The 26,223-nt window shown below is 37.6% G+C and overlaps 1 protein-coding gene across 5 annotated transcripts in view; it reads left to right on the forward strand.

Annotated features, from left to right (window-relative positions):
* The window catches only part of TAFA2 (TAFA chemokine like family member 2), a 198,714-nt gene that overhangs the window by 73,594 nt on the left and 98,897 nt on the right, over positions 1-26,223 (forward strand). Inside the window, exon 1 of one of the 5 annotated variants that reach the window (XR_006165326.1) lies at positions 8,024-8,043. The exons of the other annotated variants lie outside the window; for them this stretch is intronic. The gene's annotated coding sequence lies outside the window, so the exon portion shown is untranslated. Of the gene's footprint in view, positions 1-8,023; positions 8,044-26,223 lie in introns of those variants that run through there. 5 annotated transcript variants of the gene reach the window in all.

The following is a 26,223-nucleotide window of genomic DNA, read 5'->3' on the forward strand; positions in this document are numbered from 1 at the left end:
AATTCTGAAATTCTGGGATTTTTAATGGAAAATCTATCTTGAAAACTTTTAAATATACTTCCCATATAAATGTGTATGAAAATTAGTTCAAAGCAAGTGTATTTCATCTCTTGAAAAGTCTGTAAAGGAAATACTCTGTATGCTATAATTTTCTGATATATACATAGGGGATGAATGAATGAAAAATACTCCTCACCAAATACAGCCCTTCCAGATACCATTATTTATTTCCAGGTGTTGCAGCTGTTACTGTTAGGGAACTAGGGACTGCTCTGATGGGACTACCCTGAAAGACTGAGGCACCAGGCAAATCTGTAAACTTCAAGCAAGCCTTTACTTATGCTCAACAACTGGATATCAAGCACTAGTCAAACAAATTAGCCAAGCCTTGGGTACACAATATTGCAAGTCTAATGTTGTGTTTGGTCTTGATGGCCAAAGTGTTTGGTGGTTATAGCTGTTTGAGATAAAAATGTCTTGACTCAAGAACTCTTCAATGAGAGAAACTGGAGCTGAGATGACTGTCTTCTTTTTTTTTTTTTCCCAATCTTCACTCTCATCACTGGCATCTGGATAAATATTTTCCATGGATCACGACAAGTGTGGTCCAAAAGATAATGTCATCTTTCTGCAAGTGGGAATGAATCTATTCCTGCTTGTCCAGGCAGGTGTTATCCCCCAACACCTGTCCATCCTGGTCTTTTCAGATGGGTATGCATGTTTGCAGACTTGTGCAGGTTATTCAGTATCTTTAAGTAGTTGTAGATGGGGCGCTGTTATCTTAGTTTAACTTATTTTTAACTTATTTTTATACAACTATTTTAAGCAGGCAGATGTTACAAAATATTACACTTTATAAGCAAAATCAAGTATTCTTGTGGTGTGCTTGGGTGCAAGTCATGGTTTGAGCCCAGTGGGCAACTAAGGACCATGCGGCCACTTGCTCACTCCTCCCCCCGGTGCGATGGGGAGGAGACAATATAACAAAAGGCTCATGGGTCGAGAAAAGGACAGGGAGAGCTCACTCCCAATTATGGTCACAGGCAAAAGACAGACTTGACTTGAAAAAAAAACAACAAACCATCAATTTATTTTGAAAACCACCACCACTACTTATTTCTCAATCAAATCAGAGTAGGATAGCAAGAAACACTACCACATCTTAAAAACAACTTCCCTCTACCCCTTCCTTCTTCCTGGGCTCAGCTTTGCTCCAGATTTCTCTACCTCCTCCCCACCTTGACCAGTGCAGGGGGATGGGGAATGGGGGTTGCAGTCAGTTCATCACCCACCGTCTCTGCTGCTCTTTCCTCCTCAGGGGGAGGACTCCTCACACTCTTCCCCTGCTCCAGCATGGGGTCCCTCCCACAGGAGACAGTCCTCCACAAATTTCTCCCACATGAACCATTCCCACAGGGCTGCAGCTCTTCACAAACTGCTCCAGCATGGGTCATTCCCATGGGCTGTAGTTTTCCCAGCAACAGACTGCTCCAGCTTGGCTTTCCCACAGGGTCACTGATTCTTTCAGGCATCCACCTGCTCCGGGGTGGCACCTTCCATGGGCTGCAGGTGGATATCTGCTCCATCATTAACCTCTGTGGGCTACAGGAGGGCAGCCTCACTCACCATGGTCTTCATCGTGATCTGCAGGGGCAGCTCTGCTTTGGCGCACTTCCTCATCCTCCTCCTTCTTCTTCACTGAACTTGGTGTCTGCATAGGTGTTTCCCTCACTCCTGCTCCTCTCTTTGCTGCAGGTTTACCAGCAGGTTTTTTTTCCCCCTTCTTAAATACGTTATCACAGATGTGCAGCCACTGACGCTGATTGGCTTGGCCCTGGCCAGAGGTGGATCTGACTTGGAGCTGGGGGAGCTTTTGAGAAGCTTCTCACAGGAGCCACTCCTGTAGCCCCCTCCCCCACTACCAAAACCCCATCAAACCAACCCAATACAGTGCAAAACAAACTGGATATGCATCATGTTTTGCCTTAAATCAAGCAGCCTTGCAATATAGTAGTAGTGAAAGGAGAATATGTTATGTTTCACAGGTAGGCCCTCCTGCTGCACAGGGCTACACTATGATGCTATATTGATGTTGCTATGTTGAATTTGCATTTTCAGTTGGACTTTCAGCAATCATATTAAAAAGGAGAAAAGAGGGAAATAGCCATATGCCATCAAATTGGGAAGTCTTTTCTTTATATGACTACAGTTTTGCCAGAGTAAACTAGATTACATCTATTTTTTGTGAGGCATCTGGAGATAAGAGTAGCAATGAAGAAAACAGGTGTGACAACAGTCAGTTTTACTTCAGAACCGAAACTGTTATTTCAAAATCTCATGCACACAGTGGATGTGAAACTCGTGCATTCAAAGTATAGTAAAATAGCTTCTCTTAGTATTAAATAAAACATAACTGAACAAAAGTCTCCAGTCTGTTCCCACAGGATTCACTCTTAAGACTTAACAATTTTTGTCTTATTTTGAAAGATTACAAACACTTCAAGATTTTCTTTGCTTTACAAATACACAAAAAGGATAAATATAAGAAAAAATTTGTTACAGATTATATGATTTTAGAACACAAACATGCCTTTTTACAATCATTAAAAATTTCAAAAACAATGGGTCTGTATTTCTATCAAGATGGATTTTGCATTCAAATAATGAAAAATAGTTTTTTAATACAATTCTGAATACCGTAATAGTAGAGATTAAAGTAATATGAAGTTATTTTTTAAATGTAGAATTTCACAGAATTCATACTATGCATTTACAGAGCTCTACTTTACTGACATAATTAACATTAATTCAGATCCAATATTAACTGAACCAAATATTATTAACAACACTTTAGAATATAAATGCTAATTTAATAAAGAATGATGGATTCATTTAACTTAGCATGGTCATCTTCTTTGCTGGATTTTCTCATTTGCTTTCAGTTTGCAGAGTCTCATGGCACAAATCAGGAATAGGTCATGCATGGTTGCTTAGTGGTTTCTTAATTAGTAGTATAACCCATTTGCTTTGTTAATAGCTTTGCATTTGCAAATATCGTATCCCATTTTGCTGAGGAATCATCACTGCAGCTGTTCAAGAATAGGCCTGTTAAGGAACCAGTAGAAATGAAATCCTGTACAATCTTGCAAAACATGTTTGTCATGTTCTGTGATCCAAGTGAATGTTTTTTGTTGTAGTTTTCTTGTCTATCGTTCTGTGAAACCTGGGTTGACATATGACCTGACTACTAGACTGTATCTTTAAAGTTGGTGCTATCATTCATTGTGACTTTAGCTAGAACATATTAAATGTGAAAGTTCTTGCTACATGTAGGCCAAATATATAATATCTCTGCTGTTTTAAATTTCTACTAAGAAAGAAAACCAGTGTGCTTTCCGAACGAAAACACCTGTAGAGTGGAGATATCTCTGCATTGTTTACTGTTTAAAAGCTTTCTTAAAAGGCCTTGCATTGCATGGATGAGAAATGCAGATGTTGCTTTTGCACAGCAATGGGCAGCTAGAGGTTGTGACACCCCAAGTCATACATCTTGTGGACAGGCGCTCACCATGGTAAAAATTAGCAGTATTTATTGACTAGAAAAAAAAAAAAAGATTTAATTTCTTCTTTCCTTACCACAGAGAAATAAATAGTCATGTTGTATAATTTGAACTAATGTCAGTCTTGTTCAATGTTTACTCACCAGCTTATGAAAGAGGCTACAGAGTATAGCAAAGCCAGAGTACACTCTCTCAGCACTTGGTTGAAAGTTTATTTGCAGTTCATGCTGCACAGATGGGTAATGGTTTGAAAGTGCAGATGGAATTTAAGGAACAGCAAGTTCAGTGGGAAAACTACTGTATTGAAGAGAGGTAGAAAACTGAACGAGCCAACAGCTTGAGAGAGAAATATTGAGATCCAGCTGGTTATTACACAAATTATTTCAGCCTCTCCTAACATATAAATTGTGGGGACAAATGGCAAATGTTTTGCAGGAATTGGCTGCTTCCTCACTATTCTCTTATACAAGAAGTGCCTCTCAAACCTAATTAAAATACATTTTTTTTTTTGATTGAATGATGTTTTATTGGGAACTAGTGGAAGAGAGAGACAAGGATCTATCTAAAAAGCCAGGCAAAACTAAAGGACATGAGAAGATCAAAATCAAGTGGTTTGAGATTTTAACTCCAGGGCTTGTTATTCCCAAGAGAGGGTTTAAAAAGTAAGCCTGGTGAGAAGGGCCAGTGGGAAAGGCAACCTGCCAAGCTCACCAGTCTGCAGGTCCTGCTTGCATTGAGTGCCTGCCTCTTGGCAGGACTTTGTTCTGTCTGAGTCCTTCAACAGCATTTTCCTTGCGTGTCCTCCTGGGAAGGCAAGGCACAGGAAAAAGTCTTGCTACTCTTTCCCAAAAAGAGTAAAAGGAAGAATACTCCCACCTAGGTTTCAGCCACCTTCTTCTTTCCCCAAGCTGTGTCTGCCTGCCACTCCTTTTGCATTTACCTGTTTCCCACTAATGCCAAAATTAAGTTGTGTCTGCAGCAATTTAATCTCATGCCAGTGCATTGTAGACTTTAGTTCCTGACTCATTTTGTTAGCTGGGGATCTGTTTCCTCTAAACCTTCCAGTATTAGCTGAATGGTACAGTCTTTCATCATAATCAAGTAACTGAGATATTCTTTACTTTCTGATTTTCAGATCACTGTTATTTTAGAAAAGTTTCATTCAATAAATGAGATCTGATAACCAAAAAAATGTAAGATTTGATGAAAACACGTAGAACATTTACATATTTTATATTATTCTTTGTGTTCACTAATTTTCTAATATTTCATTAATAAATATGTGGCAGATGTTTTTAGCTAAGTTATAAAACAAAGAAAATTATTTTTTAAATACTAAATTCCATGTATATGAAATTCCAAGAATAATGTGAGATCCATCATTCAGAACAGGAAGAAAAGCCTCAGCAATAAATTCGTCCCTCCAAGCACTGATTTAAAAAGAGAGACAAAGAGCGGGCTAAAATTATATAATAAGATAAATTAAGACTATAATTTATTGCTGTGCTCTGATTTATCTCCTGCTGCTAGACTTTGTCGCATAAGTGAAGCCACTAGGGTTGAGCATTTAAATTCAAATTTTTTTAGGTCTGAATGTTTTTTTCCTCAAAGTTTTATGTTTCTATATATTTCAATTCTAGTTTATTAAAAAAAAACAAAACAAAACTCAGAGCTTTCAAGGTTATTTGCTGAGTATAATTAATATTGTATGCAATTCTCATAAAAAAGTTATATAATTGTAAAGGACCCAAACAAATAATTCTGCATCATAATGTGGTAAAAATTATTTAAAATAAACCTTCATGACTGTGTTGCCGTAGAGCCCTGCTGTAAGAGTTGAGAGTCTTTCTTCATAAAGAAGAGGAAAAAAGTAGTAAGTTGTTAATGATTTTTATATGTATTTATTGGATCCAATACTCAGCAAACAAAAACATTTCTGGTTTCTCTCTTTCCATGATCCAGGCTATTTCTCCCAGAAGCACACTGAGATTTGCTCTGCTAGTTTATAATTTTTTTATTTCTTCATTTTTATAAACAGTGTTTGTTCATTTGCTTTTTTTTTCATTTTGAAATAATACTATTTTTGTCAGTTTGGTCTGTTGGTAGCATCAGTGCCCTAATTGATATTTGAAGGCAAAAAATGAGAAATTTTTTAAAATATAAAATTTTAACAATTTTAAAAAGGAGCCTTTTTTTTTTCCTGCCTGTTGAGGATTTTTTTTTTTTTCATGGAGTTTATAATTCCTATCAGACAATAAAGAAAGTGAAGGTTTGTCTTCTTTTTGAAGGAAATCTTGTTGCTGACAAGATCAGAGAAGAGCTTCTTCTTGAAGGGATTTCAGCATGTGATTATGACTGAAAACAACTGGAGAGGACCTTGCCAGGTCATCTTAAAGGATTTAATAGGGGAACATCCAGTTATCAGTTGACTCATTTTCTGGACATAAGATAATGATGGTGTTTTCAACCCTCACATACAAAGAGTCCTCTGAGCCTCTAGCAGGAGTCTGAAAATGAAAAAGAAGGACTAGTGCCATTCAGGGAAAGAATACTAATTCTCCAAGGTTAGCAAGTCATGTCTTGTAAAGACATGTCTATAAAGCAGTGAATCACCATGCAGATGTGCCCAAGTGGTGCCAGCGGCCGTACAGTGTGTTTCACTGCCCAGCTAGTCAGCTTCACCGAGAAATTGGGTATAATAACTCATGACGTGCCATGCTAAGGGAATTATGTGCTTTCTAGCACCTAGTCTAGTTTTGTCCATGCTAACCTGAGCACCTCTTTGTGGGACTGCTCAGAGCTGTGCAGACATACCTTTGGTTAGTAAAGACAGCTTCCTGGAATACTTTGAGTCACCAGAACTGTTTGGAGCTAAACATGGACAGCGTTAGACCCCACTGCCTCCTGCTTCCTCTAAGTGTTGCTATGGAAAATTTCATTCCTGTACTGGTCCAAGCTGGACTCAGTGGACTTTCAGTGGTTTTGGTTGCACTTTGAAAGAAGACCTGGCAGTGGGTTGTAGGACAATGGTTCTCATGACTCAGAGCAGAAGTGGTTTTACATTAAACATTATTGTGCCTTGCAGAGTAATGTATGGAAGTCTCACAGCATGAATCTGTATCACCCTGATGGTTAGAGAACAGACATTTGCAAATAGCATTCTTTATCAGAAGGTGACTGACCTAATTTCATTAATATTATTAGATAGCACCATCATTTATCAATTTCAGTCATCAGCTTATAAAGAAATACCAAGGAATTGCTACCTGTGAGAAGGTGACTGACACCGTTTACACTTTGATGACTGAAGCAGCAGCTTTACAAGTAAAGAAACTGATCTCCACAGACCTCTGCTATAGATACCAGACTGTAAGAAGGGGTCGGGTTGAATGAGGTTAAAAACTCTAGCAGTGTTACTGGGCTTTTGGCATGTCAGTTTCCTGGTATAGCTGGCGGGCAGAGTTAAGCAGCTGTCCTGGATTTGGCTGGGATAGAGCTAATTTTCCATTTTAGCAGCTAAATAGTGCTGTGTTTTGGATTCAGTATGGGATTTGGTATGAGGAGAATGCTGATAATACACTGATGATTTTAGTTGCTGATGAGAAATCAACAATTTTCAACTTTTTATGTCCTGCTAGTGTGCAGGTGCATGAGAAGCTGGGAGGGAGCATAGCCAGAGCAACAGATCCAAACTGGCCAATGGAATATTCCATATCAGATAGTGTTATGCTTAGTATATAGATGAAGTTTGGCTGGGAAGCTGGCTCCCTCTTTTCAAGGATTGTGGTTTTGGGATTTTCCTTTCTCTGGGATCGTTAGCCAGGAACAGGCTGGGCATTGGTCGGCAGGTGGTGAACAATCACATTGTGCATCACTTGTTTGTATATTCTATTATTACTATTATTATTATTGTTACTTCCATTTTTATTTCATTACAATTATTACATTAATTTTATCTCAATTTATGAGTCTCCATACCTTTACCCATCCAATTCTCTCCCCCATCCCCAGGGGTGGGGGAAGATGAGTGAGCAGTTGCGTGGTGTTTGACGGCCGGGTGCTGGTTAGCTATCAGACTTCCACCCTTGGTGCCAGGGACTACAAAGAGCCGACCTTTGCTTTTGGTCACGCAGCTCTGTTAAGGAGCACGGGAGCCCCCTGTTAGATGGCATGGATGGCCAGAGTTGTTCTTGTCTTGCCTGCTATGGACACAGCACTTATGACTGCAGCTCCCTTGCTCTCTAGGAATATTGTTCAGCAATGATGATTAGTGGCTCCTTCTGTAAACCACACAGCCTCCCTGACTTCTGTGGTTATTTATAAGTTTTACTTATTTTTTTATGAAGAAGAGAATAACATAGGCAGTTTCTCTCCTATTTCTGGCCTTTCACTTCAGATTTTAAATATCCTTTTATTTTTTTCACAGACTTTAGTTATAGTGGAAGACTGACAAAAGAAAAAAGGATATGCATGAAATATAGAGGTACAGTCTTTGACCTTTTCTCCTCAGTGGTACAATATCTCCTAACTTAATGTATAAAATCCTGTTTTCTCCTTGATCTCTCAATCCACAAACAGAAAATAAAAGTCTGTGCTTTCAGGACAGGTTTAATGTGTCCTTAAGGCCTAATAGTGCAGAGGAACTCAATTTAAAAGTCATAATTCTTATTAATTTCTGTAAGCATGCAAAGAAAAGGCCCTGACTCCCTAGTTTGGGTGAACTAGCAGGTAACAGGGCGTGTGAGGAGTTTAGATGGTGACTTGTTCTTGTCCTTTTAACCTAATGACCAGTTTCTGTCACATTTGGTTCAGACTCTAGGGCTGTGGAGAGGAGAGGCCTCCAGTGGAGGGCACGGCAGGGCTCCTGATTTTGAGGACCTTCGCAAGCAGTGTTGAAATGCTGTCACTTCAGTGGTCCTGTCTTTGCTAATGTCCCCCCCTGAGCACTGAGTCCTTTGGGAGAGGACTTCTCTGTTGGCCCTTTTCTCCTGTGTTTTTCAAAGGAGTGACAGGGAATTACTGTGTATATTCTGTAAAATCTATTTTTATTGTTTAGTCAGAGTTGCTCAAAACTTACACTTAAAAAATCATTCTTTGGTTTCTCTTTCTGCAGAAGAAAGAAGTGCATCTTGAGTTATGTGGTGTCAAGCTTCTGCCAAGGCATAGAGAAAAAGATTAAAAACAAAAGGGATAACTTTTGGTCCTCCTGTGATACAAGTGCCAACCTTTGTCTCAGTCAAATTTTTGTAATTAAGTGTTTTAAGATGAAGAAAAGGCTATATATGCTTTGAAGTAATCTGATAGATCAAGGAGGATGGGGATTCAATGGGTTTTGAGCATGGGCTTCAACGAGGTTATTAGGGATTTTACTGAATGTAGTTTTAGTGGAGTGCAATCACCAGATGATGCAATTGAGAGGGGTTATACAAGGATAGCTTTATATGCTGGATATCCCTGAAAATAAGATTTTTAAAATATATCAGAGATAAAATGATGAATTGTGAAGATCATAGAAAAGATTGAAGTATTTTAATAAGATCAGCAATCCATAGGTAACTATATGTAAAATAAAGTAAAATGTATTAAGAAGCAGGTAACTTGTTCGTTTAAGACTAAATTCAAATCAACACTTAGCAATGGAAATTAATTTTTCTGCCTGTATTTACAGTGTTCTTAGGGTTCTGCTGTTTTGTCACTGAAATATTTGGAGTTTTTATCGTATTCTGTTCAACAGATTACATAAAGAACTTTAGAGAATAATTTTATTTCTGCCTGATTTTGGAAAGGAACAAAAGATAGATGGGTCTAGTGAATTCTGCTTTCCTGCTCTTTACAAAATTTACCACATAAATGTTTTTGCCACCAAAACTACAAAAGTTTTAAAATATTCTTTGATATTTTGTTGATATTTGTGAAGTTTCTGAAATCTCAGATCAGTATAGTGCTTATTGGTATCATAATATTTAAGTTCCCTTATTTACGGAGAGTTTGATTAAACAGAGTAGTTTTCATTAACGGCAAATCCTTCATAAATTCCATCTTCTTATAATATTAGAGATTACTGGAAGATTAATGTGAGAGAGCTCAGTTTTTCACTGTTTATGGCAGAAAATTTTGGTCCCTTTGAAACAAATCTCACTACTGATATGGTAGGCATGTCATAACTGGAAGTATTGCACTGTCCAGCCTCACTGAAAAAATATATGGACTAAATAGTGTTTGATCTATTTATTCCACAATTCTGGTATCATTTTCTGTTCTTTGATAATCCCAGAAGTTGTAAGAAAGTTTACAAAGTGAAATTTACAACATAATTAATAAACTTGACACCATTGTTACAATTATTTATATGATTCTTCTGCCGGGTACTGATTTGCCATAGCAAAGAACAGATTCATGGGGCTGTTAGAACACTGCACTGCCTTGTGCTCTACAAATCTATGCAATACTGAGACCTGGTAAACTGCGTAACACTAGGCAAGTATTTGATGAGACATACTTACCCACTTACCGAATGAAACAGGCTTGTACAACCACTATTTTATTGGCTAGAGAGAAAAAGGAAACATAAAATCATACTGGCGTAGAAACCTCAAAAAAATAAAGTGAGTACTCCACCAAGAAATATGCAGTAATTCTGCCCCATCCTCCTCCACAGTGGGGGTGGCTGCTGCCTTACTGAGCAAGCATCTTGCTCCTCTGCGGATCTGGGTTTGGGAGAGGTCAGCTCGTGGTTTTGAAGTAGTCTAAACTAGTAATCCCAGCCTACCTTTAGTCAATGATGAAAACCGGGCAACTCCAGAGAATGATTCATCATCTGGCCTATTTTTAAAGTGTATTTCCACCTGATTTGGGTATTTTTATCCAGTGTCTGGATTTCTTGGTTATATCTTTACATCTGCTGTCCATTACTGACCCTTTTCTCTCTCTGGATATTTTACATGGTCTAAATCTACTTCTCCATTGAACCTGTGCTGCTCTGTGGAAATGGATGTATCTTAGAAGCAGGATCAAGTCAGTAGCTCAGCAATGAAGCCCACTTGAGTAGAGGGGAAATACTGTAGGATCCAGTCCTTGTTTCTTGTAAAGTTTACACATAAAACTATTGCTGAATAATATGCACTGGAAGCTGAGACTGAAATCCAGAATTTCTACTTGCTCATTATTTGCTCACTAAGGAATGTCACAAATTTGGATGCAGGGATTTTTGTAGATGGCCCATTTTGACTAAGTTGATTAAATGGTGCCTAAGTCCTGTTGTTGACATGGCCACCGATCTTTTGGGGAGATTCACATAAGCGTTTCTCTGCAGGCTGTCTGCACTTTTAGATAATTAATCTTAAAATTTATGTGCCTATGTTACAACTCATCAGGAAATTAGTATATGATACAGCTTTTTCTGATCCAGTTGTGGATATATATTCAAAAGACAGTTTCTATTAAAATATTTATCTACAAATACCTATTTTTCTGCAAATGCTTTCTGACTGATTCAATAAAAGTTATAACTCTACCCTCTAATCATTGACTTGTTCTTACAACAAAAGGATTGTGCATCCAGACATGATATCTCAAGGTCAACCAGCCTGCATTTCTGGATATAAAGTATATGATCCTTACAAAAGGGGTCCAGTTGTCCTTCCAAGTACCCAGGGCACCTATATACGAGTTGAGGTCAGTACAGAAACTCCTAACAGCAAAGTGTTTTTATCTTCATATACAATCTAATTTTACTACTCCATCTTTAAATTGTTCTTTTTTATTGACCCCATTTTAATTACACCAATAAGATCCTCATGAACTTTTCTGGGTTGATTCTTTATAAAGTACTGTAAATAAGATTAATTTTTAAAATCACAACCCCTGGGAAAAAAGTTTTGAAACAATTTCTGTGGACGTTATTTTATAAGAATGGAGAAAATCATAGCTTTTATGTAGACTAATTTATTTATAGTCAGAAACAGTTTTCCCTAATCAAAGAGTAGCTTTTCTTCTTACTGCAGTTTTTAGGTGTGTTTTTGACACACAAAATATGTTAAAGGAGATAATAATCCTGTCTCTTATGGCATAAGAAAACTATTTGGAAAAAAACAAGAGTGCAGTTTATCAGTTGGAGATGTGAGAAACCAAATCATTTATATTCATGTTTCTCTCTGCAACCAAAAGAAAATGGCCACATTTCTCAAACTTTGTTTGAAATAGTACAAAATCCACGTTTCATAAACTCTGTGAACTGTCAGCAGCTTAGTTTTTACTAATATAAATAGTTTCTCACATTTCTAATTTATTTGTTCATTCCATGACACTAAAAAATAATCATGGAAGAAACTGTTTCTAAATACATTTTTACTGTTGGTGTAAGACTATATAACACTTGTTTTACCATCCTGAAGTTGCTTTGGACATGACATCAGGTGTGACTTAACAGGACAAGATCTAAAGCATGATAACTTGTATTGTACAAATGTAAAATCTGTATGACCAAAATACTCGAGACGTTAGTAATAGTAGTTTTTTATCAGTAAAGTGCTAATTCTTGCATGTTAATAATGCCTTCCTACACATTTGAGGGAAGTTCTCAGAGCCTCCTGTTTTGCTCATTCTCTTGGAGGTGTAATAGCGATAGTTAGCAGTTTGGTATCTTGTCATCTCACTAAAGCAAACTTATGAAATGTGCTTCGTAGTAGAGTGGAATTAATGCTTTGGTTTGCTGAAAAATAAATTTTCAGAAGCCACGATCATACAGAGTAATATACAGTGCATGTCTCTGGTCTTTCTTGAGTTGTTTATTTCTGTTGACTTTTAATTTACACAGAAACAAAATTAAGTCAGAATCCTTTCAAATTGTCACATATCTAACAAAATCATCTTTAATCATTGCTGAAGTATAACTAAGAGACAAGTATATCATAATCCATTTGCTAAATACGCAGTATAATGAATTCTTCAGTATTTCTTCTATTTAACTCTGCATTGTGACTTCTATGTAAACCAGTAAATTGCTCTCCTGTGTCTATGGAGATTGCTTTGTACTAGCCACCTTTGAAGCAGTGTATATTGCTTTGATACCCCAATTGTTTAAAATACCTTCCCCAAAATAAAACTAGAAGAAAGAAACATCTGACAAATCATTGCCCTAGAAAGGTTAGAAACCTATATTCATTCAATTTTCTTAGCATGCCTTATCCTGGCTGGATTGTGCAAATGGTTCTTGCTGACTCCAGGGTGCCAGAGTGACAAAACAATATACCAAGACTTAATCTTTTTTTTCTTATTATGAAACAGTTATAGCTATTGCACAGTTAAGGTTGAAGCTCGCTTCCATTACAAGCCTGATCTACAACTCCCATCAACCACTTGTCCCCAAAACAAGCCATTCCCTGTGAAATTTCACATGTCACATCTCATGCAGAGCTAAATGTTTCTATGAAGGCTAAGGAAAGAATATAGAAAAGGACTTTTAAAGTTACAAAGCTTGATTCTTTGCTGCCATGAACTAGCTGTAGTCATCATAAAAAGTGAAGGTGTCATATGCTTTGTATGTGTATATATTATTAATGGGATTGCTAGCCCTGTCTATTGTCAGATTCCCTATTAAGTCCTGTCATAGGACCCCATTTTCACTTTCTTATAGCTTTGATAAATGTTTACTGTCTTGGGATTTTATTTCAGGCTGATGTTTGAGTTTATGCATGGAGGTATGTGTAAAATGTCAGCCAGCTCAATGCAGTTATTAAGAAAGACACTTGTGCAGCAGATCAATCCTTAGTTTCTGTAAAATGTTAAACTCCGTGTTTTAGCTTATGAAATGAAATGTAAATAAACCAAAAAAAAATTGCAAAATGAGATCTCAAGAACTGTTTTAGAAGAAGAGGAAATGTATAGTGATCCTCATGTTTGTGGGTAATGTCCTGTGTTGGCACTGACAGAGAATAAGCATTGTGTTCTACTTGGTGAAGCAGATGGCAGATTTCAAAAGGCCCAAATACATACCTGAAGGTAAACTAGCTTCAGTAAATGTTCAAAACTTTGTAATAGCTTTCTGTTTAATATCACAGTTCTGTGGTATGATAGTAAGCTGCAGAAAAGTATATGTGCTATTCCCTCTCTCCCTATAGTACACATTGGCATTGTTAAACTATATTTTTTTTCTACTGTTTGATCAAATTATTATTTTAATTTGATTAGGAGCTAGTTGTGCTAATTTCAAAATGTAGTCAAATGCAAAAAAAATGCTTTTCGAAATTCTTGCTCTTCCTTATCAAATAATTTTCTTTTGTAAAATAGTCAAGACTAACGCCTTGAATTCAAAATTTTCAATATCCATGTTAATAAGCCTTATGTTTATATGACAGAGTCTAAATATAAAAAGGCTGGAAACATTTTAATATTTGTCAACTTTAAACAAATATGTGTAAAAAGTGTTAGACCTATTTGCTTGATCTTAGATACCTTACAACATTTTTTACTTCCTTTTGCAACTCATTAGACAGAGCCTATTGTCAATTGTGGGATGTTTCTCTTGTGTAGGAGTTTCCCACATAACAGAGTTTTGCCCTGGAATAACCTTCTTTTATTTCAGTAAGATGTATCAGTAGAACAGGCTACCAGTTGTGACAAATTGATGGCTTCTTCTGAAGCTCACACACTTCCTTTGGATTAGCTGCATGAGAACAGTAAAGCTCATTTTCAGTCCTGACTTAAACTCAGTACCAAAAAGCTTTTTCACTTAACCCTCTGTGCTGTCTATCTTCTCGTGAAAAACTTTTCTGTAATGAACATATGAATAAAACTCTCAATTGCATTCTTCAAAATATATTCCATGTTGAACTAGTAGAGTTCTCAACTTTTAGTTACTCAAGAAATATCAAATATCTATCAGCTTCATACTTTCAATAACACATGTAGTTATTTTGCACTAAGGAATGAAATAAATTGCATATTATGTTGTAGTACTGATGAAAACAAAAGATACGTCTCCTGTTGTGCTTGGAATGGATATGTCATGAAAGTTATCTAAGCCAAATAACAATAAATACACCAACTGGAGTCTTTTATACAACTCGATATACAGCTATATTGTGGAAGTCTAATTACTGTGATTGATAATAGCAGCCATTTATTGCACGTCTTAGGGCAGCTGTACAGTGTGTAGTGCTTGAATTTTGGTTTGCCATATTAATTATTAAGTAGAGCTCCCCATTGATTTCTTTGCAGTGTTGTACTTAAAAATTGATGGTGTGAAAGGAGATAGTCTTATCAGGGCTGAGATAAAACCGGAGCTCATAACTTTGTTTAAAATTGTAAGGTGTAACAGACCGTGTGATCTTGGGATGAAACCTCTGTCAAATAAATGTCAAACTGTAGTTCCTTGCCTGGGAAATTAAGAGACCTGATTTTTTCTCCATTAACTTTACTATTCATGTACATTAGAGTGAAGTGGTACATTTTTATATCTTAAGAAATGTTTTACCATGAAAAATTCTTGTTCCACTCTTAAGTCAAACTGTAAGGATATAATAAAAGATAGGTGGGAGTATGAATCTTGATTTCCTTAGTGCATTCAGAGATCAATGTCTCTTCCTCAAGATTTCAAAACTTTGAATTAATTCAGTATTTTCTTATAAATTGTAATCTTGGTTAATTTACTGTCCTGTATTTTCATTTCTATTTACAGCAGATAGTCCCAGTGAAGATCGTAGGTGTCTGACAGTGAAACACAAATATTCAGCAATAGGCTTAATTTGCTTGACAGCATCTTTAGATAATCTAAACATTTCCTTTCAGAACATGCATATCTTTAACAGTAGGGCCATGAAAGCCTCCTGGGCAGAGACTTAATTTGCAACATTGTAATAAAAAAGCAGTGTGTGTGTCAAGGATATGCAGCTCTTTTGATAACTGGGGAAAATTTTATTGCAGTGTCTGTCTGCAGCAGTATACTTGCAAATCTGTTCTGCGGTGAAGGTGCAATCCTCTCTTCAGTGTACATATTGAAGGATTTTTTTCAGACTCTCAAGGATGTGATGAAGAGGAATTTTTAAAATATCTTTCTAAAAGAGAACTCAGGGTCTTTATTTATTTTTCACTAGTCGGGGAATGTCTCATAGTCTTCAGTAAAGCATTTTGTCTAAGGGAAGCTGAAGAAGAAGGGACTGATGCAGAGCCACTGAAGAATGACATAAATACAGCTGGTTCCCTCTTTGGGCAGGGAGAACAGCTAGTGATTTTCTAGTCTTGTCTTTTCTGTGAAGAATGGAACATTTCCCAGTGGGATCTGGGTCACAATTTGTGTTCGGTTTTGGCTTCTTCAGTATTTAGACAAGATTATTTCAGTAACATTCTGGAAAGGAAAAATACAGGCAAGGCTGTAATTGGTTTTGTTGTAATGAAAGCTGTAGTCGTTGGTTTGAGAGTCGTCCAGATGAATCTACACAGGAGAGCAGTTTAAAGGGTAAAGCATAAATTAAAGGAAATTGCTTTACATTTAGTTTTTCTCCATATCTGCAAGCTGGAAACAACATGTGAACTGACCGAATTTTAAGTGATTTTTAAGTGCCTGTATGTATAGAACAGAGAGAATATATACATATAGACTTATATAGCCATACACACACACACACACGCACATACATATATAAAATTTTAGTTTAGCAACAGGCTCATTTTTGAAGAAGACATTTGAGAATTTGTGAATAGGAAGTAATGTTAGCTTCTCAGTTCCTAATATTTAGGCATATAAACTCCACTTTTTTCTAGGAAGATATTTTGCTGTGGCCTAAAATTTTTTTATATATATCTAACAAAAAGTACATTTAAATTAATTCATTCAGCAGAGTTCAGCTACTCAGTGCCAGAGGAGATTGGCCTCAAAATGTGATCCCAAAATAACGAGGGCTCAGTTTAGTTGCCCTTTTGCTGCTTTCTCTCTTTTCCTTCATGCAAAAGAAGAAATGTTAATGCTGACTGAGCATTTCTACATTTAGCAAATAAAAGGCAACTTTTATTAGTCAGCTTTATCATGCCGTGCATAAGAATGTGATAGAATGGTGATTACTGCTTGATCCATCTGCGTGTGTTATGATTCATGCTAATGAACATGCAAATGCTCTAGTGAAGAGAAATTTAGTGCAGTGAATTCATTTAAAAGATATCCTCCAAAAGTCCCCTGTTCCTTCACTCCTTGAGTACTTTTGTTTGACTCAAGCAGTGACAATGTAGTCAGGTCCGCAGCTGGGACAGGTCAACTGACAGCAATATACCAAGCCACAGTAACAAATGATCAGGACTCTGACAAACATCATTATTAGACTTTGCCCAATAGTTAAATTATATGACATAGCATGATGCTGGAAACAGTTAATAAAATTATTAATAAAATTAATAAATAAAAATAATAAATAAACATAATAAATAACAAATAAATAATGAATACACATAATTAATAAACATAATCATTAATAAAATGATTATGTATGAGGTAGAAAAGATAACATAAGTGATGGGACTATGTCAGAAGCATAGTTACCTAATTATATTATTTTCTTGCATATTTTCCCAAATCCATGTCTTCTGCACTGCTTAATCTGGGGTTTAAATGCATGGCTCTCAAAATGAAAGATTTTGAAAAAAATTCTAACATCCTCCAACTTTTTTCTTTGCAGTTTGAAAATATTTGGTTGGTATTAAAATGAAAAAAGTAAGTGTGAAAATTGCCTGGTTTGTGATAAAATTCAAAGTGAACTAAAAGATGTTCAGAATACATGAAAATCATAGATCTGAGTTTCATAGCTGAAAACCTGGACAGTTTTCTTATTTTCTTTTGTTGTGCCTTCATTCTGTCTTCAAGAATGTTTATTCCACACTTGATCAAGGAAATTACATTGCTTGTTAAATATTTATTTCTGTATTCATAGCTTATAGGTATTTGTGGTAACAGCAGTCTCACATTCACTAGGACACATTGATCCAACTGAAATCCATTTATTTACTCTAGGGATTCTTCATTCTCCCTTCCTTTCAAGAAGTATTATCCTTTTAGTAATTTATCCTAATACTTATCCTATCCTATTTTTCTTAATGTCTTCTAGGACATGATCCTAATAAGTATCTCCTAAGTATTCAAGGCAGTTATTTATACATAGAAGGCATTTATTTATATATAAGTGTTGATTAACCCATGTGGGAATGCTGATATGTCTCCAAGCAGTATTAAAATTGTGGGACAAAATCGAAAAGTGCAGGTTCTTCAAACACAGTCGCACCATCGCATGTGCAAAAAGCTGTGCTTGCTGGGGGGTCCTGGTGTGAGAAAAGCTACCCTGCTTCAGGGCAGTGCACGAGGTGCCCTAGCTGCTCATGGTCCTGCAGAGCGTTTTGCATTTGACATGACCTAAAGAACCAGAGGGGAACAAGCTGGAAGCTGGAGAGGCTGTTACCCAATTCTGAGCTCTTACATGACCACCTCTGCCAGCAGCACACAAGTGACTGTTGCTACAGCTGAGGTCTGAAAATGCAAATTCTTTTAAATGCAAACCATAATCATTAATTATATTGATAAACAGAAGTGCTTTACTGTACACTAGAATAAGGCTAATTTCTGTCACACAGCCGACTTGATATTCTAGTTCTGAAATTATTTTGTAATATTTCAATTTTACTTTCAGGGTTTTTTTATTAACTAGTTATAATATTTCAAATTGTTATACACAGAATAAAAGTAGAAACAGTAACTTTTTTTTAATATTCTTTTACAAGGCACACAAATTAGTGGATGCTCCTTACCTTTATTTTATTTGATTGAATGACAGTGGTTCTTTGAGCTTAACAAAGCAGAAGTTCTTTAACAAAGAAGTAATGGAGTGGTGGATAATTTGGATTATCAAGAGGAATGGTGAATGCTTGGCCAGAGGTGTGTTCTTGGTTGATCAGGACTACTGAATATATAAAATGTGTTGGAAGAATCACAACCCAAAATATTGTGGTTTTGAACTAAAAATTAACTACTGTGTTTTGAATCAAAAGGAAATACTTTGATTTTTGAATGTTTTAAACTTAGAAAAAATATATTTTTATAGGTGCATTTTGAAGTGAAGTAGACTCTAAAAAGTTACAAATTGAAGCAGACGTTTGTTTAAAACATTTTGATTTATTCAGCATGAATTCACAAAATGGTTGGTTTTCTGCTCAGGGAAAAAAAAAAAAAAAGTTTTCCTGGGAAGTTTCATGGATCTGTAGTTATGCTACAGCGCATTTTTCATCCTGTGTACAGCACATATAGCTGTCACATTCCAAAGCTCATGGTAAGAATAGACTCAGTCTAAATAAAGTGATGATATTTTTATAGCTGCCATTAATTTTTGTGAACTCTTTTTGCAGTTGGATGGCCAAATATTTCTTTCTGTATTGATACGTGCAGACAATCTTAATAAGCTGACCAGTACAGGATACTAAAGGATGTGTGAAAATGTGTTCTTCAATCTAGATTGTGTTATCGCCTTGGTATTTACAACTCCCAAGGATCCTTAGGATGGGAGAATGGATTCTTCAGTGAAATAGTAACAGGATTTGAAGCGTTTCACCTCTAGGGCATTGATTTATGTTCCAGGCTAGGTTGGCACTCTCTGAATGGAGTTATCACCAGAGAGCTTTTGTTTGGCTTATGTGAAATGAAAGTCTTAAATTTGTAGTGGACAGCTGCCCAAACTGCAAAAATACCATCTTGCTTTGCACTAATGATGGTCTTTCGTTTCAATAAAGAGACTAGGATTAAGTAGACATTAAAACTTCCCTCATATCCCTGGTGAGCGATCTTCTTTGTTAAGGCACTTTGTCAGGATATCCTTGACAGTCAGATCCTGCTGTCACCATGCCAAATATCTGTTTAATCAGTAACGGACAAAACTTCAAGACTCAAACAACCACAACACTAACTTAAAAAAGCCATAGAAAAGGTCCAGGATGAGAATTTCTACTTTATAGAAAACTATTATTCCTCAAAGATTTGGGACTTGGCAATCTCAAACTCACTGCCACCTCAAATGGTTGATTATCATGTGTCTGATTTCAGTGAGGAAACAGTAAAAAGTTGCATGCATGAATCATATTTATATTTTTGTATCTGCTGTCCTACAGACTGATGCAAAATAGGAGGTTCACTAGATTGAAGCAAGTCATGATGAAATATAGGGAGAGTTCTACTCCAGATTTGCCAGGCAGGATATTAAAAACAAGAATAGTACCTGACCCACTGAAGAAGATTTTGCATCTTGTGCCAGCTAGTTCATAACTTAGAGGGAGGAATGTTGAAACTTTGTCTGGATTTGCTAAAGATGAATCAGCTTGGGGAGAGACATTGAATCTGACTGCAGCAGTCTGTGGGAAAGGGTAATTACTGCATAGCTATAGAAAAGACAGAGCCAAGCTCTTACTGGAGATGCACAATGGTAGGATGAGAGTCAATGGATGCAACATGGGAAATTGAGTTTAGATAGGAGGACTACCAGGATAGTGATCCATAAAGCCCAGGTGCTGCAAGAGTAGGATTCCCAGGATGTGCAGCTTGAAGAAATCCAGAAGGGCTCTGTCTCCATGGAAGCTACAGATCTTGTATCTGGTGGTTCAGGAATGACAAAAGTGTCTTCCAGGGACAAGTGTTAATCAGGAAGATTCTCTGAAATACATCAAATGATAATCAAATGCTTGATTTTGAGTTGCTAAAGCATCATCTAACAAAACCATAGGACTGTATATAATTAAAGGCTATTTTTTTTTTAAGGTCATGGCAGCTGTAGGTCCTCCTTAATCCTTGCTGGTAAAGTACATGCCAACCTATGTACTTGTGGCCATGTAGCTGCACAGTCTCCTTCACTGTTTGTAGGAAATTAGTAAGACTCAGTGTGAGATCTTGTGGAAGAGGAAGGTGGGTTTATTTTAAACAACACTCTTTTAATTCACATTCATTCTGTCACAGATTTAACTCATTCCTACTCTCACCCCCACATACTCAAGAGCACTGAGATAGGTCTGTTGAAGTGATTTGGCTAAGATGACTTGGTGTGACAGAAAGGACATAGGATGCTGGCTGCTGAATCCTCATCACAGCATTTGGGTTTTCTTGATTGGTGATGACAAATAGGGTTTAGAGCAAGCCTTTTATGTTCAGGATTCAGCAGTTACTATGGCATGATCCTTTTGCATCAGAATTTTGCTTACTTCAGCCATCATAAATTTTAGGGAAGCTTGCCAGACATTGTTTATGCTTCCTGACTTCAAGTATCTTAGAGTTGTAACCTATCTTCCTGTTGGGCTTTCAAGAAGAAGAACAGCTCATTTGACATGCTGTAACCTTGCTGTCCTCCTCCTTTTCTCAAAGTGTAGGGTCATGAATGTTGAGTCATCTGTGCTGTGGTCTTAGCAGAGAACAGGCCCCAGTCTCAATGGAAACACGTGCCTGAGTGTTTGATTGCTGTTATCTGTGTCTTTGGTTGTTGGTACAGGCCATTCTTCTTTTAACCCGATTCTGCTGTTTTTTCTGGTGCTTTCTTGTGTGTATTTGCATTCCATTTACTATTTGCATTCAATATAATTCAGTTCAGGGCACATCAATTATGTTAAGCAAGCAGGCAAAATAGAGGAAATAGGAAAATGCAAAGCTTTGAGAGGTCTAACTTCAAATTTTATATGTGCCTGTGATACAAAGAAAGGGATTCTTACACTGTGAACAAGAATAGTGAACATTTACTGAGTACAGGTTTGGAGCAAAGAACTCCTTAATGCTCTGCAAGGTGAATTGGTTACATATTTGGGACTTGACAGACTTCCAGTGGACATCAGTGACATTTTTTCAGTAGAGTGGGAACAGAATAACAATAATGTTTTACATTACAAACCAGGAAGGAGACCTTCTCCCTAAATTTGAAAAATGCTGGATTTTTTACATTGTTTCTCTAGTTGATTCATTTTACCAATTAAATCACATCTTGTAGATGCAGCTACACTATATTTACATCACCATCTCTTTTTATTCTGTAAGCTACTAAACTGATGATTGGTTCTTTGAAATTAATTGTTTATTACCTCATTTGGGTATTTTTTTCTTCATTCTTATTTGCCAAGTCAACAAATTGCCTCATTTTTATGAAAGCCACTTTTAACATAGGCTGGTTTGTCGGTATCATTAAATAAAAGACGTTAAATGATTACTGCAGTTGTAGGGAGTTATACAGTGTAGTTTCAACCTTTAGTGAGTAAAACTTACCACATTTGCAAAATTTATCTACTGAAATCTGTTACTAGCTTCATCAGCTGGCACAGCAATATACTAGAAAAAAAAAAGAAACTAATTCTCTTAGAGTAGTGCAGTGATAAAGTATGTGGCATTGCCTTTTGGAGAAAACAAATCTCAAAGGGAAATATGCTGTGGCTTGTGTTGCCCTTGGTTCTCTTTTCCTTTCTGGTTTCTTCCAGGTTCAGTGTTGAATGCTCAAGTAGTTGTTTATTTTAAAATGTTTTAATGATCTTTTTGGCTGTACAGTTTGGATAGATCTAAATGGATTTTCCCCTGCAGATTTCTTCTTCCATAGGAGCTTTCCCCCTCCAGCTCCCTCCCCTGAGAAACCTCCTTTTAGAGGCAATGCAGGAGATGGCAAGGCCAAATGGAGCTAGAGAAAATGGTTGCTGCAGCAACAAAATAAACTTGGTCAGGCAGCTGGGGCTCCTGTAAATTTTATTTCAGAGGCAGCTGGTTTGGGTGAGTCCCCCAGGGTGCTGATTTGCCCAGCTGAGGGGCAGCTCCTCGGGCTCAGGGCTGCTGCTCCCTCCTTACACTGATGCTGACCATGTGCAGTTGCCTCCTTATAGGGTTGTGTCTGAGCTGCCACCCACCGTCTGGGCTGCTGCTGGGACATGCTGGGAGGGACCAGTGGAGTAAGGGAAGGGACAGGGCTGTGGTGCTATGGATCAATTGAAACAGGAGGGATCCACTACCCACCTGCTGCTTGCTGAACAGACACAAGCTACTCTGTGTGGAGGGTATAACACTAGGCCTGAACCAGCACATCCCATTTCCCCATAAGGCTTAAGAAGATTTGTCACTAGGAAAACTCTGTCCACAGCTTCTGGCTGGAGAGCCTGCACAGAGCATGAGCAGGGCCTGTCCTTGCCTGCTAGCAAGATAGGTGTTTCACTTAACGAGTTTACTGAAGGAGGATTTACCTATTTTGCAGCAGAGTAAAGACCTTAATCTCCTCCTGGAGATGTTGTCAGAGCATTTCCTGACTACACAGAGGTACCTTAGAATAACTGTTAATCATGTTCAGCTCTCAGGATGGGCTCTGTGCTGCTCTTGTCAGATTAAGGGCTAACAAGATGATTGCTTTCTCCTTGAGCTACTCGTTGGACTTTGCTTATTGAGATTGCCATTGCCACTTCGTTTGATAGCCCTAAGCAAGCTTTTGAGTTGTAGTCTATACTCATCTTTGGTTTGCCTGGTCCAGCAGGCACAGGGAGAGTGACTAGAGCTGGTGGGGTGGGTGCTGTGGCTGCAGCAGGGCCAGTGCCAGTCCAACAGGCACAGTGGCTGCTCCTGCTGCTCTGACCTTGCTGAAAACGAGCGATTTTGTTGAGCAGACAGCTGTGGCAAGAGGTTCTGTTCCTGCTCGTGGTGGTGCTGTCAGTTATCCATTTTAGCAAGGTGTTCAGATCCATATTCATTTAATGAGGAGACATGCTCAGTGCTGACCCTGGGATGGAAGCACCCCTGCAGCAGGCTGGGCTGGAGGGGGACAGGCTGGGGAGCAGCTCTCCCGGGACCTCTCTGTGCCCTGGCAGCAAGGGTGGCCAGCAGCCTCCTGGGCTGCACAAACAGGGGCACAAACAGTAAATTGAGGGAAGGGATCATCCTCCCTTATTCACTTGCATCACTGCGTCCAGTTTTGGGCCCTCCGAAGAAAGATACAAACTGATGTGCATCCAGCAGAGGGTCCCCACGATGGTCAAGGCTTCAGCATTTTCACTACATGGATACCTTGAGGGACCAGGGCTTGTTTATCACCTAGTGAAAAGGTGGCTTTGGAGGGACCTAACAACAGTTTACTGGTAACTACATGGAGGTTAATGAGGAGATGGAGCCAGGCTCTCTGGGAGACAGAGATACTGGGCATAAGCTGAAAGAGGAGAGGTACAGACTGGACGTAAGGAAAAACTTTTTTTTACCATGAGGCTGCCCAGGGCAGTTGTGCTCTCTGTCTGTGGGGGTTTTCAAGCCCTGACTGGATAAAGGCCTGAGCAACCTGGTCTGAGCACAGGGATGACCCTGCTTTGAGCACTAGACACCTCCTGACATCCCTTCCAGCTTTACCTGAATAAAATGACCTTTCCTGGTGGGAAAGGAAGTGGAAAAGGGAGGGTGAAGAGAGAAACAGTGCTTGTATATCCTATTTTTTTTTTTGCCTATGCCACAATATATAGCTTTGACACAGTATTGCCATTGCCACTGGCTTGTACTATTCTGCTAGTCTGCCAGACCGATGCATTCCTGAGGGATTAACCTTGTGGCTGGTTTTGTGAAAGTATTTCTCAGAGGATTATTGACAATCCAGAGAAAACCAGGCACTAATGGACTAGTATAAAACATGACATGTTTTTTTCACTTGTATCCTGCATTAGTGTTGCAAGCCTCAGGTCAAGCAGTGTTTCCAGGAGAGGCCAGCTGTTGTCATGTTTGGGACTGACTGTCTCTGTGGCTTTGTCATAACGAGGGTGGTGGTTTTTCTGTGCAAGAATTTGCCTCCAAGTCAGACTATGCTTTTGTTCTGTTATTTTATTACCTGACTGTGTTGTATTCTATTCATTATATGAAACATTTTTGTTCTCCAATATGTTCTTTTGCATGCCTGTGGCTCAAAAATATACCTTTTACCTGATCAAATACTTCTTAGCAGTTCCTTTAATGCTTATGGGTCATGGAACATTAGGCACCAAATAAGGGCTGTCTCTAATAGTGCAGAATGAATGGTCCTCCTGCTGCAAGGCCTCACTTATCACTGTCATAAAAGAAGCAAAACAATATTGCGCGGTGGGCACTGTTTTTTGCTGCTCAAAGAAATCAGCAAGGCACTTGGAGAGATATTTGCAGCTGTGTCACAAGTGTTATGGACTATGAGAAGAACTGCAGCTCTTTTTGCAGGAAAATGTGAGTACAAGGCTTTGGCACCTGTATCCTTGTGAAACATCAGCTGCTATCGCTAAAGGCCACGATGAAAAAACAAGAGGCTAGGAAAGGAGGTGGCTTTATTTTTTATTAAATAAAATCTCTCTTAGAAGAATTTTGGTTTTGATAAATGAAGAGATTATCACTTGTAGATTGCTGTCCTGAAGTTCAGAAAATAAAGTAAAAGGTTAGATTTATTTTGGGGGATTTTAATTTAGTAATTTTTTTCAGCATTTTCCTGAGAAACAGGTTATGCCGTGACATGGATTTGCTCTAGAGGATACAGAGTTTATTTACTCAAGTTCAAAATGTCTAGCCTGTAGATAACTTCCTCTGTTTTTAAAAATCTACATACAGAGCAGAGGAAGAAAACAGTTATAATCTTAAGCTTGCATCTCAGTGTTCACTGAACCTAGTGTAGACACTGGTGCAGTTTTTTAGTGATCAGTTGACAAGATTAACTCATAAACAACTGTCAGTATCTAGCTATGAACTGTAGTAGTGTTTCCTTCAAACTGTGCTAATATTGTTTTTGAAATCAACTTCATTTGAAAATGGTTTTGCCAATACACGTTAAATGCAAGTGGCACTGCACACTTAACATTTTTTCTTTAATTCCATTAATTATATTTATATGAGAGGTTGCATAATTTTGTATATATTTATGTTTGGGAATTTTTAATCTCTCTTGTCAATTAAAGACAGACTAGGCTGTTTCTTTATTTTGAGAAAATCTATGATTCATTATATAAAACAACGAGATCCCTTTATCTCAGCAAAAGTTCTATTTTTATCAGAATTAAATTTCAGAAATGAAAGTGTTTGTTACAGTTGCCACTTGCTTAGTCAGAAAAATTTTCTACTGTTATTTATTGTGCTTCCATAGACACATGTTCACATGTACACATTTCATGTATTCTGTCCAGACTTTATTAGCAAGATTTTACAATCTGAAGGGCTGATACTGGATGGTGCTAACTGCCTGAATTGTCTGTATTTGGAGTTGATCCCTTTGTAGGTTCTGATTTTTCAGGAGAATATATGTTATAGTTCTAAGCTTTAATTTATGGCTCAGTTCTCCAAAGCACTAGTGTTACCTGTTAAGCTTTCACCAAACATGGGATATGAAGTGTAATAAAGAATGAATCTTTTACTGTTTCTCAGTATTTTGGTAAGTATAGAGCTCACTGCCTTTAGTGTTAGAGGTAAGGCTTGAAAATGCTGAAGTCTTTGAACATCACCTTATTTTGGAGAAATTATGCAATTAGAAGTCTAGATTCATATTGTGTTCTAATACATAGCAGGAAATAGCAAGTGTTAAGTGCTATACACATCAAAATAAGAATTAGTTATCTGAAAGATGATATTATTGCATATGAAACTTGGTTATGACTGTACTTTGGCCTATGGATTGTACATGTGATTGAAAAAAAAAGTATTTGCATTTTAATC

Source organism: Tyto alba, unplaced genomic scaffold, assembly GCF_018691265.1.
Source record: "Tyto alba isolate M040663 unplaced genomic scaffold, T.alba_DEE_v4.0 Super-Scaffold_2, whole genome shotgun sequence".
Taxonomy (NCBI): Eukaryota; Metazoa; Chordata; class Aves; order Strigiformes; family Tytonidae; genus Tyto; species Tyto alba.